This window comes from Nicotiana tomentosiformis, chromosome 10 (assembly GCF_000390325.3).
Source record: "Nicotiana tomentosiformis chromosome 10, ASM39032v3, whole genome shotgun sequence".
NCBI classification, from domain to species: domain Eukaryota; kingdom Viridiplantae; phylum Streptophyta; class Magnoliopsida; order Solanales; family Solanaceae; genus Nicotiana; species Nicotiana tomentosiformis.
The window spans coordinates 11,624,415-11,636,868 of NC_090821.1; the positions used below are offsets into that span (position 1 = coordinate 11,624,415).

Consider the following 12,454-nt stretch of genomic DNA (forward strand, 5'->3'; position numbering starts at 1 on the left):
ATGCCAAACAGGTTACTGTAGGGGAAGATGAAGTTCTGTGAATGCAGGGCCGTATTTGTGTGCCTAATGTGGATGGGCTTCGTGAATTAATTCTTGAAGAGGCACACAGTTCCAGGTATTCTATTCATCCAGGTACCGCTAAAATGTATCAAGATTTGCGGCAACATTATTGGTGGAGGAGAATGAAAAAAGATATAGTTGCATATGTAGTAATTGTCAGCAAGTTAAGTACGAGCATCAGAGACCTGGTGGTTTGCTTCAGAAGTTAGAAATTCCTGAGTGGAAGTGGGAACGTATCACTATGGATTTTGTTGTTGGGCTCCCACGGACTCAGAGAAAATTTGACGCGGTTTGGGTCATTGTGGACAGGTTGACCAAGTCAGCACATTTCATTCCAGTGGCAGTTATCTATTCTTCAGAGAGGTTAGTTGAAATTTACATTCGTGAGATTGTCCGCCTTCACGGTATGCCCGTGTCTATTATTTCAGATCGAGGTACACAGTTTACCTCATATTTTTGGAGGGCTGTACAACGTGAGTTAGGCACACGGGTGGAGTTGAGTACAGCTTTTAATCCACAGACAGACGGACAGTCAGAGCGCACTATTCAGATATTGGAAGATATGCTCCGCGCTTGTGTTATAGACTTTGGAGGTTCTGGGGATCATTTCTTGCCACTTGCGGAGTTTGCTTATAATAATAGCTACTAGTCGAGCATTCAGATGGATCCATATGAGGAATTATATGGAAGGCGATGCCGATCGCCAGTTGGTTGGTTTGAACCGGGAGAGACTCAGTTGTTGGGTACCGATTTGGTACAAGATGCCTCGGATAAGGTCAAGATTATTCAGGATCGACTTCGCACAGCTCAGTCTAGGAAAAAGAGTTATGCCCACCGTAAAGTTCGTGATATTGTATTCATGGTTAGAGAAAGAATATTGTTCCGAGTTTCACCTATGAAAGGTGTAATGAGGTTCGGAAAGAAGGGCAAGTTGAGCCCTAGGTATATCGGACCCTTTGAAATTCTTGAAAGGGTGGGTGAAGTAGCCTACAGGCTTGCATTACCACCTAGTTTATCAGCGGTTCATCCGGTGTTCCATGTGTCTATGCTCCGAAAATATCATGGTGATCCGTCCCATGTGTTAGATTTCAGCTCAGTCCAATTGGACAAAGATTTGACTTACGAGGAAGAGCCGATGGCTATTCTAGCCCGGCAGGTCCGGTAGTTGAGCTCTAAGAGTTATCCTTCAGTTCAAGTGCAATGGAGAGGTCATCTGGTAGAGGCATCTACCTAAGAGTCCGAGTCGGACATGCGGATTACATATCCACACTTATTCACCAGCTCAGGTACCTTTTTCTAACTCCGTTCGAGGACGAACGCTTGTTTTAGAGGTGGAGAATGTGATGACCCAAAATGTCATCTTTAAATTTAATAAATAATTCTGTGTTCTAAGACCTCGAAAAGCACCATTTTTTATTTCTCGACTTGCGTGCGCAGTCCGAAAAAATTTTTGGAAAGTTTTCATGTGAAAAATGGATTAAAATGTGAAATAGAGCTTTAAAACTCAACTGAGTTGACTTTAGCCAACATTTTTAGCAAACGGACCGGATCAGTATTTGATTATTCTGGTAGGTCCGCATTATGATTTGGGACTTGGGCGTATGCCCGGAATCGAATTCCGAGATCCCTAGCTCGAGATATGGAATTTTGATGAAAAATTAAAAGCTTGAAAGCTTAATGATTTTTAAGAATTTATTGATGTTGGATTTATTGACAGCGGGTCCGTATTTTGGTTCCGGAGCCCGGTATATGTCTACTATAATATTTATGACTTGTCTGCAGAATTTGGTGAGAATCAGAGTTGATTTGACGTGATTCGGACGTCCAGTTGTAAAAATATATGTTTTAAAGTTTTCTTGAAAACTTCCTTTGATTTGGTATCCAATTCGTAGTTCTAGGCATTATTTTGGCAATTTGATCGCTCGAGCAAGTTCGTATGATGTTTTAGAACTTGTGTGCATGTTTGGTTTGGAGCCCCGAGGGCTCGGATGAGTTTCGGATAGGCTACGGGATGATTTCGGACTTAGGAAATCTGGTTTTCTGCAGACTTTGAGCTTCTAGTATTTCCTTCATCGTGTTCGCGAATGTACTCTCGCGAATGCGAAGAGCAAACTGAGATGGCCGAATTTTCCTTCTTCGCGAACGCGAAGATTGGACCGCGAACGCGAAGCTATGGGGATTTTACCCTTCGCGAACGCGATAAGCTCAACGCGAACACGAAGCTTTAGAGGGAATTAATTCCTATGATTCGTATTGAGTATATTTAATTGTTTGTGAATAGATTTGAAGTTTTCGGAGACAAATTTAAAAGGAAAAATTATGGTTGAATAATTGATTGGAATTTGCAAAACGAGGTAAGTGTCGTGGTTAACCTTGACTTGAGGGAATAGAACCCTTAAATTATTTGTTACGTGAATTGCATGTGAACGACATATAGGCGAGGTGACGAGTGTCTATACGTCGTCAAATTAGTTGTTTGCCTGCTTACTTGAACAATCATAGATTGTTTTAAATCATAAATTAATTATTATAATAATTATTTCTCTCCTATTCTTTGTCAAATATTAATTCTTGAATTCCTGCATTAATTGTTACATGCTATTTGAATTATGTGTTTTAATTCTTATTTTACATTTAGCATATTAAATATTAAACTGCCTATTTTCTCCATGATTTTCATAATAATTTGCTATTTGTCATTGTTTGTTTCATGATTAAATCATAATTATTGTATGCTTGTTATCTTATAATTTTAAATTAATTGTTAGATTTATTGGAAAAATTTCTTCTATAAGAATTGGTAAATGAATATGTTGGAGGAGCAGGTTGCACGCCGCAACTGGATTGATTATAAATGAATATATTGGAGGATCGGGTTGCACGCCGCAACAGACTTATTAAAAGTCCATATTGGAGGATCCGGTTGCACGCCGCAACAGACTTATTAAAAGTCCATATTGGAGGATCGGGTTGCACGCCGCAACAGACTTATTTAAGAGTCTATATATACTTGATTGAAATAAATATATGACAGACTTGATTAAAATGAATATATTGTGAGGGCGGGTTGCACGCTGCAACAGAATTGAATGTGAATATATTGTGAGAGCGGGTTGCACGCTACAACAGAATTGAATATGAATATATTGTGAGAGCGGGTTGCACGCTGCAACAGAATTAAATATGAATATATTGTGAGAGCGGGTTGCACGGTGCAACAGAATTGATGAAAATGATAATTGGTTATGACTGCTGAGTTGGCTTCAATTATTATAAATGAATTACATGATTTATTTCTATTATTGTTGTTGTTACTAATATTGTGTACAAGTAATGTAAGTGACCCGCCTTAGCCTCGTCACTACTTCGTCGAGGTTAGGCTCAGCACTTACCAGTACATGGGGTCGGTTGTACTGATACTACACTCTGCACTTCTTGTGCAAATTTTAGAGTTGGTCCCAGCGGCGTACCATAGACTTGCTCGGATTTCAGCTACTCATAGGAGACTTGAGGTATAACTGCACGGCGTTTGCAGTTCTGAAGTCCCCGTCTACTTTACTTTAGTTGTGTGTTTCTTTCCAGATAACTTTATTTTATTCAGACCTTTATTTGTATTTATTCAAGAAACTCGTGCACTTGTGACACCAATTCTGGGATGGTATTTAGACACCGTTGCATTTATGGATTATTTTACTATATTTCAAACTTTGCTTCCGCTTTTGTTTCCTTGATTACTAATAAGGTAAGGATTGTTTAAAAATTGATTAATATTATTCTAACGTTGGCTTGCCTAGCAAGTGAAATGTTAGGCGTCATCACGGTCCGAAGGTGAGAATTTCGGGTCGTGACATTTGTATGACTACCAAAACATTGTACCCTGTCACTTATACCCCTATGGTCCATTTTAATTGATTTTTTGGTTGTTTTTCACACATATTAATGAATTCACTTTTTAGCATTAATTAACAATAAAATTGACCGTATTAACCTTAATTTATTCATTGGAAATACAACAAATACCCATAGGCTCTTTACTCCAAGGAAAACTTTGGAAAAAAGAAGTTAATTCTTTCTTGATATCTGAAAAAAATCAAATATGACAATAACAACAACAACAACATACACAGTATAATCCCACAGGTGGGGTCTAGGGAGGATAGTGTGTACGCAGACCTTACCCTTACCTGGAGAGGTAGAGAGGCTGTTTCCGATAAACCCTCGACTCAAGAAAAGTTGGAAAGGGAGAACAAGGAAGAAGAAGAAGAAAGAGGGGGGAGAACAAAAGAAGAGGGAGAAAAAAGACGATAAGGAAAAAGAGGAGAAAAAGTAGCATCCGATAGTAACAATCAGGGAGCAACAATTTTCAGTAAAAGGGAAAAAAGAGTAGCGAATATTGTGGAACCAAAAAAAGGCTAAAAAATCAATTAAAATGGACTGAAGGAAATATATGTTATCAACATTTTCTTTGTATTTCTTACTATAACTTCTAATTGATATAGAAAAAAGCCCTTTTCAGAGGAAAAAACCTTTTTCATAGGAAAACATATAATATTAAAAATAAGTACTTTGGAACAAAGGAAAATATGGATAAAATAAACTACTTTAGCTCATCAAATATATGAAAATATTTATAGGTTTTATGTAACGAATTCTTCGTAAAATATATGATAATCAATTTCAGTCTTCCAAAAGAACAACGGTTATGAGCAATAAATAAACGACTTGAAATGCTTGTAGACCATGTGTTAAGATCAAAATAATCATGCGTCATGCGCAAGCTAATAAAGTATATTTTTAACGAAGATAAATCAGACATCAAAGGAGATATATACCAAAAAAAAAGACACAAACATTTAATGTTATTCGGTCTATTGACCTACGTCCAAATGAAGATATGAGCAATCCACTATATAAAAGAGAGTACAAAATATCGAGAGAATAACCTCATAAAGAGGCACACACATGTGGCAGGCTAATACTTGTCCCAAAAATTTTTCCTTTAAACAAGACTCTCAAATCCCTTAAGGATTACATTGTAGATGTTGCTAAATGAGAAGGAAGGATCCTCAATCTATAAAAATCCAAAACCTTTTCCTCCAAGAAAAAGGACTACCCAAATATGGAAGAATTATATTTTCCTTTACGTAAAAGGCAAAACTAATTATGGTAAATATGTTTCCCTTTCCTTCAAGAGATAGGAAAATCAAATATGGTAAGAAAATTAGGACAAACACCTAACGATTCTCCCCCTTGGCCTAAATCTTTAGACAAAATAAACTTGATCCACCTTCTTCACATGACCTTCAACAGGCCGCATCTCCAAATCTTCAACACAAAGTTTGTCTCAATGTGAGTAGTACTTTGGTCAAAATTCTCAGACAAAAATCATGATTACCGTATAATAGGTTGCGGCTAGAACTAAATCCGCCTAGATTAACCTGTCTTAAACATCACTCTAATACCACTGTTATATCGAGAAAGAGGCAACTCGAAAATAGAGAGGATAAAGAACACCAAATTTTAATGTGGAAAATCCTTCAAGTCGAAGATAAAAATTATGGGATCACAAAGACCCAAAAGGCTCCACTATAATAATAATAATAATAATAATAATAATAGGGTTACAAAAGTTTTTCAAATTGGCTACACAACAAGAGCCAAATACGGAGCAACAAAAGCAACAAGAGCAATAATAAATCAATTTAAGGAAGAGGAAAAATCACAAAAATTAGAGCTGATGTTCGGGGCTCGAAATCAGATGTTACATGCCTCCAACTTCGATCTCCACTATTAAATCAAAAACCAAATTGTTATGAATACTGTTTTTGAGAGAGCATTCATCAAGAGAGAAGAAAGAAAAAATAGGGTTCATTTTGCTGCAGATTTTATTCCGCCCAGCCAACTTCAAATTGAGTTTTTTGATTCATTCATTGTTGGATCAGGCTAAAATTTTGACTGCACTCTGATGTGTTAAAGTCTTTCTAAGATTAATATCAATGAACATGAAATAATTCTCTAAAGTTTCTCTATTTATAGATAATGACTGGTGCTTTCTTTTAAAGCCAAAACCAACTCCAAATAGGAATAAAAATCGAATCCAATTCTAAATAGGAATGAAAACCAATAGAAAATAAGATTAGGTCATTGGGCCTTTGACTGGAAAATATGGGCATGGTCCCAACAAACTCCCTCTCCAGCCAAGGGGCCAAATATATCTTCAAGTAGAGTAACTATTTACAGGTTTTATGCTTGTCAATTGTTTGCAAAACTCACGCTTATCTACAACCAACACTTTCGTCAACATATCCGAAGGATTAGCATCAGTGTGTATCTTCTCAATCTCACTGACACTGCCCGTATTTAACACTCTAGTCGACAGGAGTATAAGATGAGAAAAAATCTTTTTTTGGTGTGACATACGAGGTAGCTCCAGAATCTACTATCCAACTTGTCTCATGGATATCAAATTGATGATGTTGTCATCATAAGCAAAAAGAAGGTCATCTCGAACAATAGCTACAATATTGTTCTTGTTATATTTAGCTTTCTTTCGTTCTCTAGTGTCTTGCTTCAACTTGTGATTTTTTTTTTGATATGTCGGTTGCACAAAAAAAATTGGTATTTGGACCTTGACTTACATCTGCTTTTACCTTTATTCCTCGAACCTCTTGTTTTATCTCTCTCGCAGTCTCCTGTAACCAAAACATCAGCTTGTGAGGATGAACACTGGGATTTTATCCTACTTCCTCATTCAACACACTACTTTTGGTATATTCCATAGTCATCTTACTACCACGAGCTAAATTTATCAAAGAAACACAAAGAGGTTTCCAAGAATCTGGCAGAGTATTAAGAAGACAAAGTCATTGTATCTCATCATCGAAATTAACTCCCATTCTAGACAGCTGATCAAGGACATACTGAAAATAATTTATATGATCAAAAATAGGGTTGCCCTCCTTATATTTAAATGTCATCAATTATTCAGCACGAACAACTTATAGTTCGCGGATTTTGAAGCATAAAGAGTCTCTACCTTTTTACACAATGATATTGCATGTGTCTCATTCACAATATGGTTGTGAACATTGTCTTCAGGCCATTGTCGTATATACCCACAGAATTGCTGGTGCTTGAAATCCCAATCTTCATCAGATATAGTCTCGGGTTTACGAGCTGCAAAAATAGGTAAATGTATCTTCTTCACGAACAACAAATTTTTCATCTTGCTTCTCCAAATATTATAATTGCTCACATTTAAATATATCATCTTACTCATATTTTCCTCCATTCGTAAAAAATCTTGGATTAATAATCAAGGCTCTGATTAATGATGAATGAAATGAATTTCATACTGGACCGGGATGAGATCCTTGATCTCAAAATAATCCTTGGGTCTAACTCACACCCCAAAAGTTAAGTCGAAGGAAGGAGGATTGCCCAAGCCTTATAAGGAGACCAAGGATCTTATCCCAGTTCGATATGCGATTCATTCCATTTATCACCCCCTCACGCCCAGATCCGAACATTCTTTATCCGAGGTTCCAATGTTTATTCTAAAGCATGCACAATCATAGACCGGAGGTATTTTCACCACCCCTTCAATTGGCCGGGGGGATTCCGTCCTTCTTCTAGGGGACCACATCGACCCGTGTGCTTGGCTCTGATATCATGTCAAAATAAGCTTTGGGCCTACATTACACCCCAAAAAGCTAGCTCGAAGGGAGGAGGATTTTCCAAGCCTTATAAGGAGACCAGTGATCTGATCCCGGTCAGATGTGAGATTCATTCCATACATCACCATGAAAGGTGTAGCGTCTATAGAAGTAAAATTATAGTAACTAATTTTTTTTATTTCTGACTCGGTGTTTGCCATATGCTTTAAGGATCTGATTAATTCAGATTCGCGCCGTATAAGGTCTAGTAAAGGAGAAATGTTCCCTGTCATATTTATTTTTGATATCACTCAAACCTGAATCCTCTGATTAAAGGTGAAAGGGTTCTATTTATTCCATCACTTACCGTTGATGACCACAATTGATTGAGAATGAAATATTAATGATCCTCAAAGATTTTGGTGATTGATATTCAACTTAATGTATGCATATTTTGATGTATATTGTCTCGCATTTTGCTCATGTCTCGTAGATTTCGGATGTATAATATAATGATTTGTGCTAATTTATGGTATTTCTATGTGTAGGAATCATTCGGATGCGATTTGGGATGAAAGTGCGCGAATTGGAGCGAAAATGGGAGGAAAAGGCAAAAGTGCCCAGTTGAGCGCCACAGGCAGCGTGAGGCGCTACCTGTGGCGCACAAAACAAAATGCTGAAGAAGTTGAGAGCTAGGGCCAGCGCCCCACACCGCCCTGGGCGCTCAAGACGTGAAATTGTCCTATTTTGTCGGGGACTCGGTTATTTCGACCCCAAGATGCCCCAAACTTATATAAAAGTCAACACAAACCTATTTTGAGGGGGAGGACATTTTTAGAGTAATTTTGGACGAGAGGAAAGCACAAAGCCGCCTAGAGGCCGAGTTTCATCTTTTCTTCCACCAAACTTAGTAATTTTTATGTTTCTTTGTATGATTTGTTATTTGGCTATCATGTCTATGTGGAGCTAAATTTCACGTTCTAGGGTTGTGGTTCTTCATGACTATTGTTATTCGGATATTGATTTTGCTTTCTTGATTTATCATATTGGTTTGTTTATTCAATCTTGCGCTTAATTATTTAATTGCTTGATCACCAATTGAATACTATCTACAAATCTAGAATTGAACTCGAAAATGGAAATTCTAGATTGCACATAAGATTGAGTAGAGCAAGTCCTTGGGCATCGGGGAACATATTCACGATTAGGATAGACATATACATATTTGCCTTGTTTGGTTGATGTACATGAATTATGAATGTGTTCTTGTTAGTTCTAATTCCATAGACATACATGCATTAGGTTAGCTTGAATAGGCGAGTAAGAACTCCACAGATTCTTACGAGCAATATTAACCCTGTCAACCAATGAACTAAATGAATTAGTTAGTCAATTCAATTGAAGAATACAATACGAATGTTAGATAGCCCATAACCCTAAATCGTTTTCATTACATTAATACATAAATATTTATTCTTCCTTTGTTCAAAGTTCATTATTTGTTTTCTTTTTATTTTAATTAGTTTAAAATCAAATACTTCTAGGTTTAATTCGTGTTTAGATAATAAGGATAGTCTAATTTAGTTAATAGTTAATCACAAGTTCTCGTGGGTTCGACATCCGACTTCTAGTCACTTTATTACTTAACGATCGCATATACGTGCATGTGCGTTTTGCCGCAACAGTGATAAACAATGAACGAAAAAGGATTAAGTAAGTACCTAGTAGATTCTTACCCGAAAAAAGATCTATCATCTGCAAAAGCAAAATGACAAATATTAGAAGTGATAACCCTAGCATCTAGCTAGTCACAAAACTTATGATATGGAAAGAATAATTAGAAGTGACTATTTGGAAAGTTCCACTTGTAATTAGATAATGTACATCATTTTCATATATAATTGATGTAGTTTCCACCATTCATGTCAAAGTTCATGCATCAGTATTAAAATGGAAGTTCCATGTAATTATAACAAGTTATATTAATGACGGGGATCTTTATATGTGATTCTGCCTCAAAAAAACTCTATTGAATATGTCCCGGAAATCATTCATGATACGTTCCACTAAGGCTTGACTTCTATTTAGTACTCATAGTTCACTTTTAATTGTCAAATATTCTAAAAATAAATTTTTATTTTTACTTGTCACTTTTCGCATGAGAAGAATAATTTATTTTCTTGTGTTGCCCTTAGCATTAATTAATTATTCCAAATTATTTTTCAAATTCATTAAAACTATACACCAATTAATATGGGTATCACAATAAATTATACACTTTATTTATTATTTCTCAATTGACTTGAAAAATTTAAAGTGGATAAAATAAAAGTAAACGGAGGAATTACTAGTACTATTGAGACACATCATTATCCGGTCACCTTCCACTTGCACAGTGTGCTCATCCTTGTTCCCCATTTTGACTTAATAAATTTCCTCATCATACCTACCACTTAAACCTAAAGTCCATTGTCCCCCCCGTTTCATGTCAATGGTTCACACCCACATTAAATTTACACTCTCTCCGTTTTAATTTATGTGAACTCATTTGATTAGGCACGGAGTTTAAGAAAAGAGAAAAGACTTTTGAACTTGTGGTGTATAATGAGGCACATATATTTTGTGTGACAATAAATCATTGCATAAAGATAAATTATTTCCAAAGAAGAAAAATGGTCATTCTTTTTGGCACAGACTAAAAATGAAATAAGTTCACATAAATTGAAACGGAGGGAGTAGTATATAGAGTGACAATGTAAAAATTATTTATAAAATTATATCTTATTACATGTAATCTTTTTTTTTGATAAAAAATAATTAATAATCTAACAAAAATGATAATAACATGCTATAATAGGTTAAAATACACTGATAACCGTAAATAATCTTCACATGGATGATATGTGTAAGCGAGGCAGAACTAGGTGGGTGGAATGAGGTTCAGCCGGAACCCTTTCGTCCCAAAATTATACCGTGTATATTAGGTCGATTTTTTCATATATATATATATATATACATGTTATATATTACATTTGAATCCCCTTAGCTTCTTGCGTGTTTACTTCTTCTATTTTTTGAATCCTCTGCTTGGACAGATCCAATATCTTTTGAATATACCTTGTATTTGTATTAAAAAATCGATTGCATATATATAAATATTTAATTGTGACCTCAATAATTACTAAAATAAGCGTTCAGTGATAAAACTTATAAATTTTTTATACTGAGTTTCGTAAATCCTCCAATTATATGTACCTAATGGTGCACGTCTTTCATAACGTGGATATGTCACCTTTTTGACTTTGTGATTTGATTGCCGCAACCAATAGGTACACACAAAGTGCTTTCTTTTCATCTTGTGCTAGCTAGTGCGGATATGTCCACAATAAGAATAAGAATGTATAAAATGGGGCACTAGCTTGTCCTTGTTGCATTAAAGGGCTAGCTCATCATACTGATCAGAACAAAAGACTAGGAAAAGATTTATATGTTCTAGCCATGGCTGGCAATTCTCTTACTTTATTTCTGGTTTTTCTTTGTTTTTCTCAAATTATCTACTTGAATGCCGTTCCAATTACAAGTAAGTAATCTTTTGGTTTTCTTACTTAATATTAATTTTCTCTTCTTCTAGTCTCATTAAACGATCCTTTGATGATTGATTGTGTGTACATTCTGATTTTATTGTCAGGAAGCGCAAGTCTGGTATACAAATCTCAAGAACACAAGGTTTTAGAGAGTATGGAAATGGTACTTTTCAATCTTCTTACTTCCGAAAACAAAGTTTGAAAAGTATTGTAATTTCTTATCATGCTTAGTTTTTTGCTATGTATTTCTTATGTTATTGGTGTTTATTATCTTATTTCTTGTTTCACCTGTTACCTTTGGAGTTATAGACTAATGGAAAATTTATGTATCTTCAAATCCTTAGGAGAAAATGGAGGAGAGTATGGAAATAGCTGATCATGCCATCATAAGAAGAATGGATGCTGAGCTTAATGATTATCCAGGTGCCGGTGCGAATAATCACCACACTCCAGGTCACCCTTAGAAAAAGAATGACATGCACAAATCGAGAAATGATCCTCAGAGAAAGATTGTGTTGACTGCTAGCTAGTAATAGATTATATATGTGCTTCAAATGTTTAGTAGTACAATTGTGTTAGGTAAAGTCACTAAAGTTCGCGTTTAATCCTCTAGTTATGATCGAAAAGCTAATAAGAGGGTTTATCTCTTTTGTTATATACGCAGTAGTACTAGTAATTTTATGTTAGAAGAGGAGAGAGGGATAGCTGAGAATTATTGAGGATTAACTACGTACGTTTTATAAGCTTTCTTTGAATGTTAATGATGTGATGAAATGAGAGTTGTGGTCATCATATGTACGGTTTAAAATTGTTATCCCTTTGATGAACTGACGTTCTAATCAAAAGATTGTTCTCTTCTCTAGTTTTTGTCTCCCAACATTTAACTTTTTATTCTGTGTTTAACATTGCTTTGACATGCCAATCAGAAACTAACCTTGCTTCAGCGATCTCCTTATTGCTACATTAGGAAAAGGGAAGAATAGTAAGAATAGGGAAATTAATGAGAAAGTTATAGAAATTTTCAAAGTTAAATAGGGTTGAGATGAAAATTTTAATTTGGATCTTAGTTTGAATGATATATAAATAGATAGCTTAGCCACAAGCATAGTTGGCATTCATAATATTTTTTTAAAGTTTAGCTGCTTCAAAATCAAC

General features: G+C 35.6%; 1 long non-coding RNA gene across 1 annotated transcript; it reads left to right on the forward strand.

The window, feature by feature from the left end:
• The first annotated feature begins 11,104 nt into the window (after positions 1-11,104).
• Positions 11,105-12,161, forward strand: LOC138900555 (uncharacterized). Its single transcript, XR_011411649.1, has 3 exons — positions 11,105-11,295; positions 11,404-11,462; positions 11,644-12,161. It is a non-coding gene; the product is annotated as an uncharacterized lncRNA (long non-coding RNA).
• Positions 12,162-12,454: the final 293 nt, after the last annotated feature.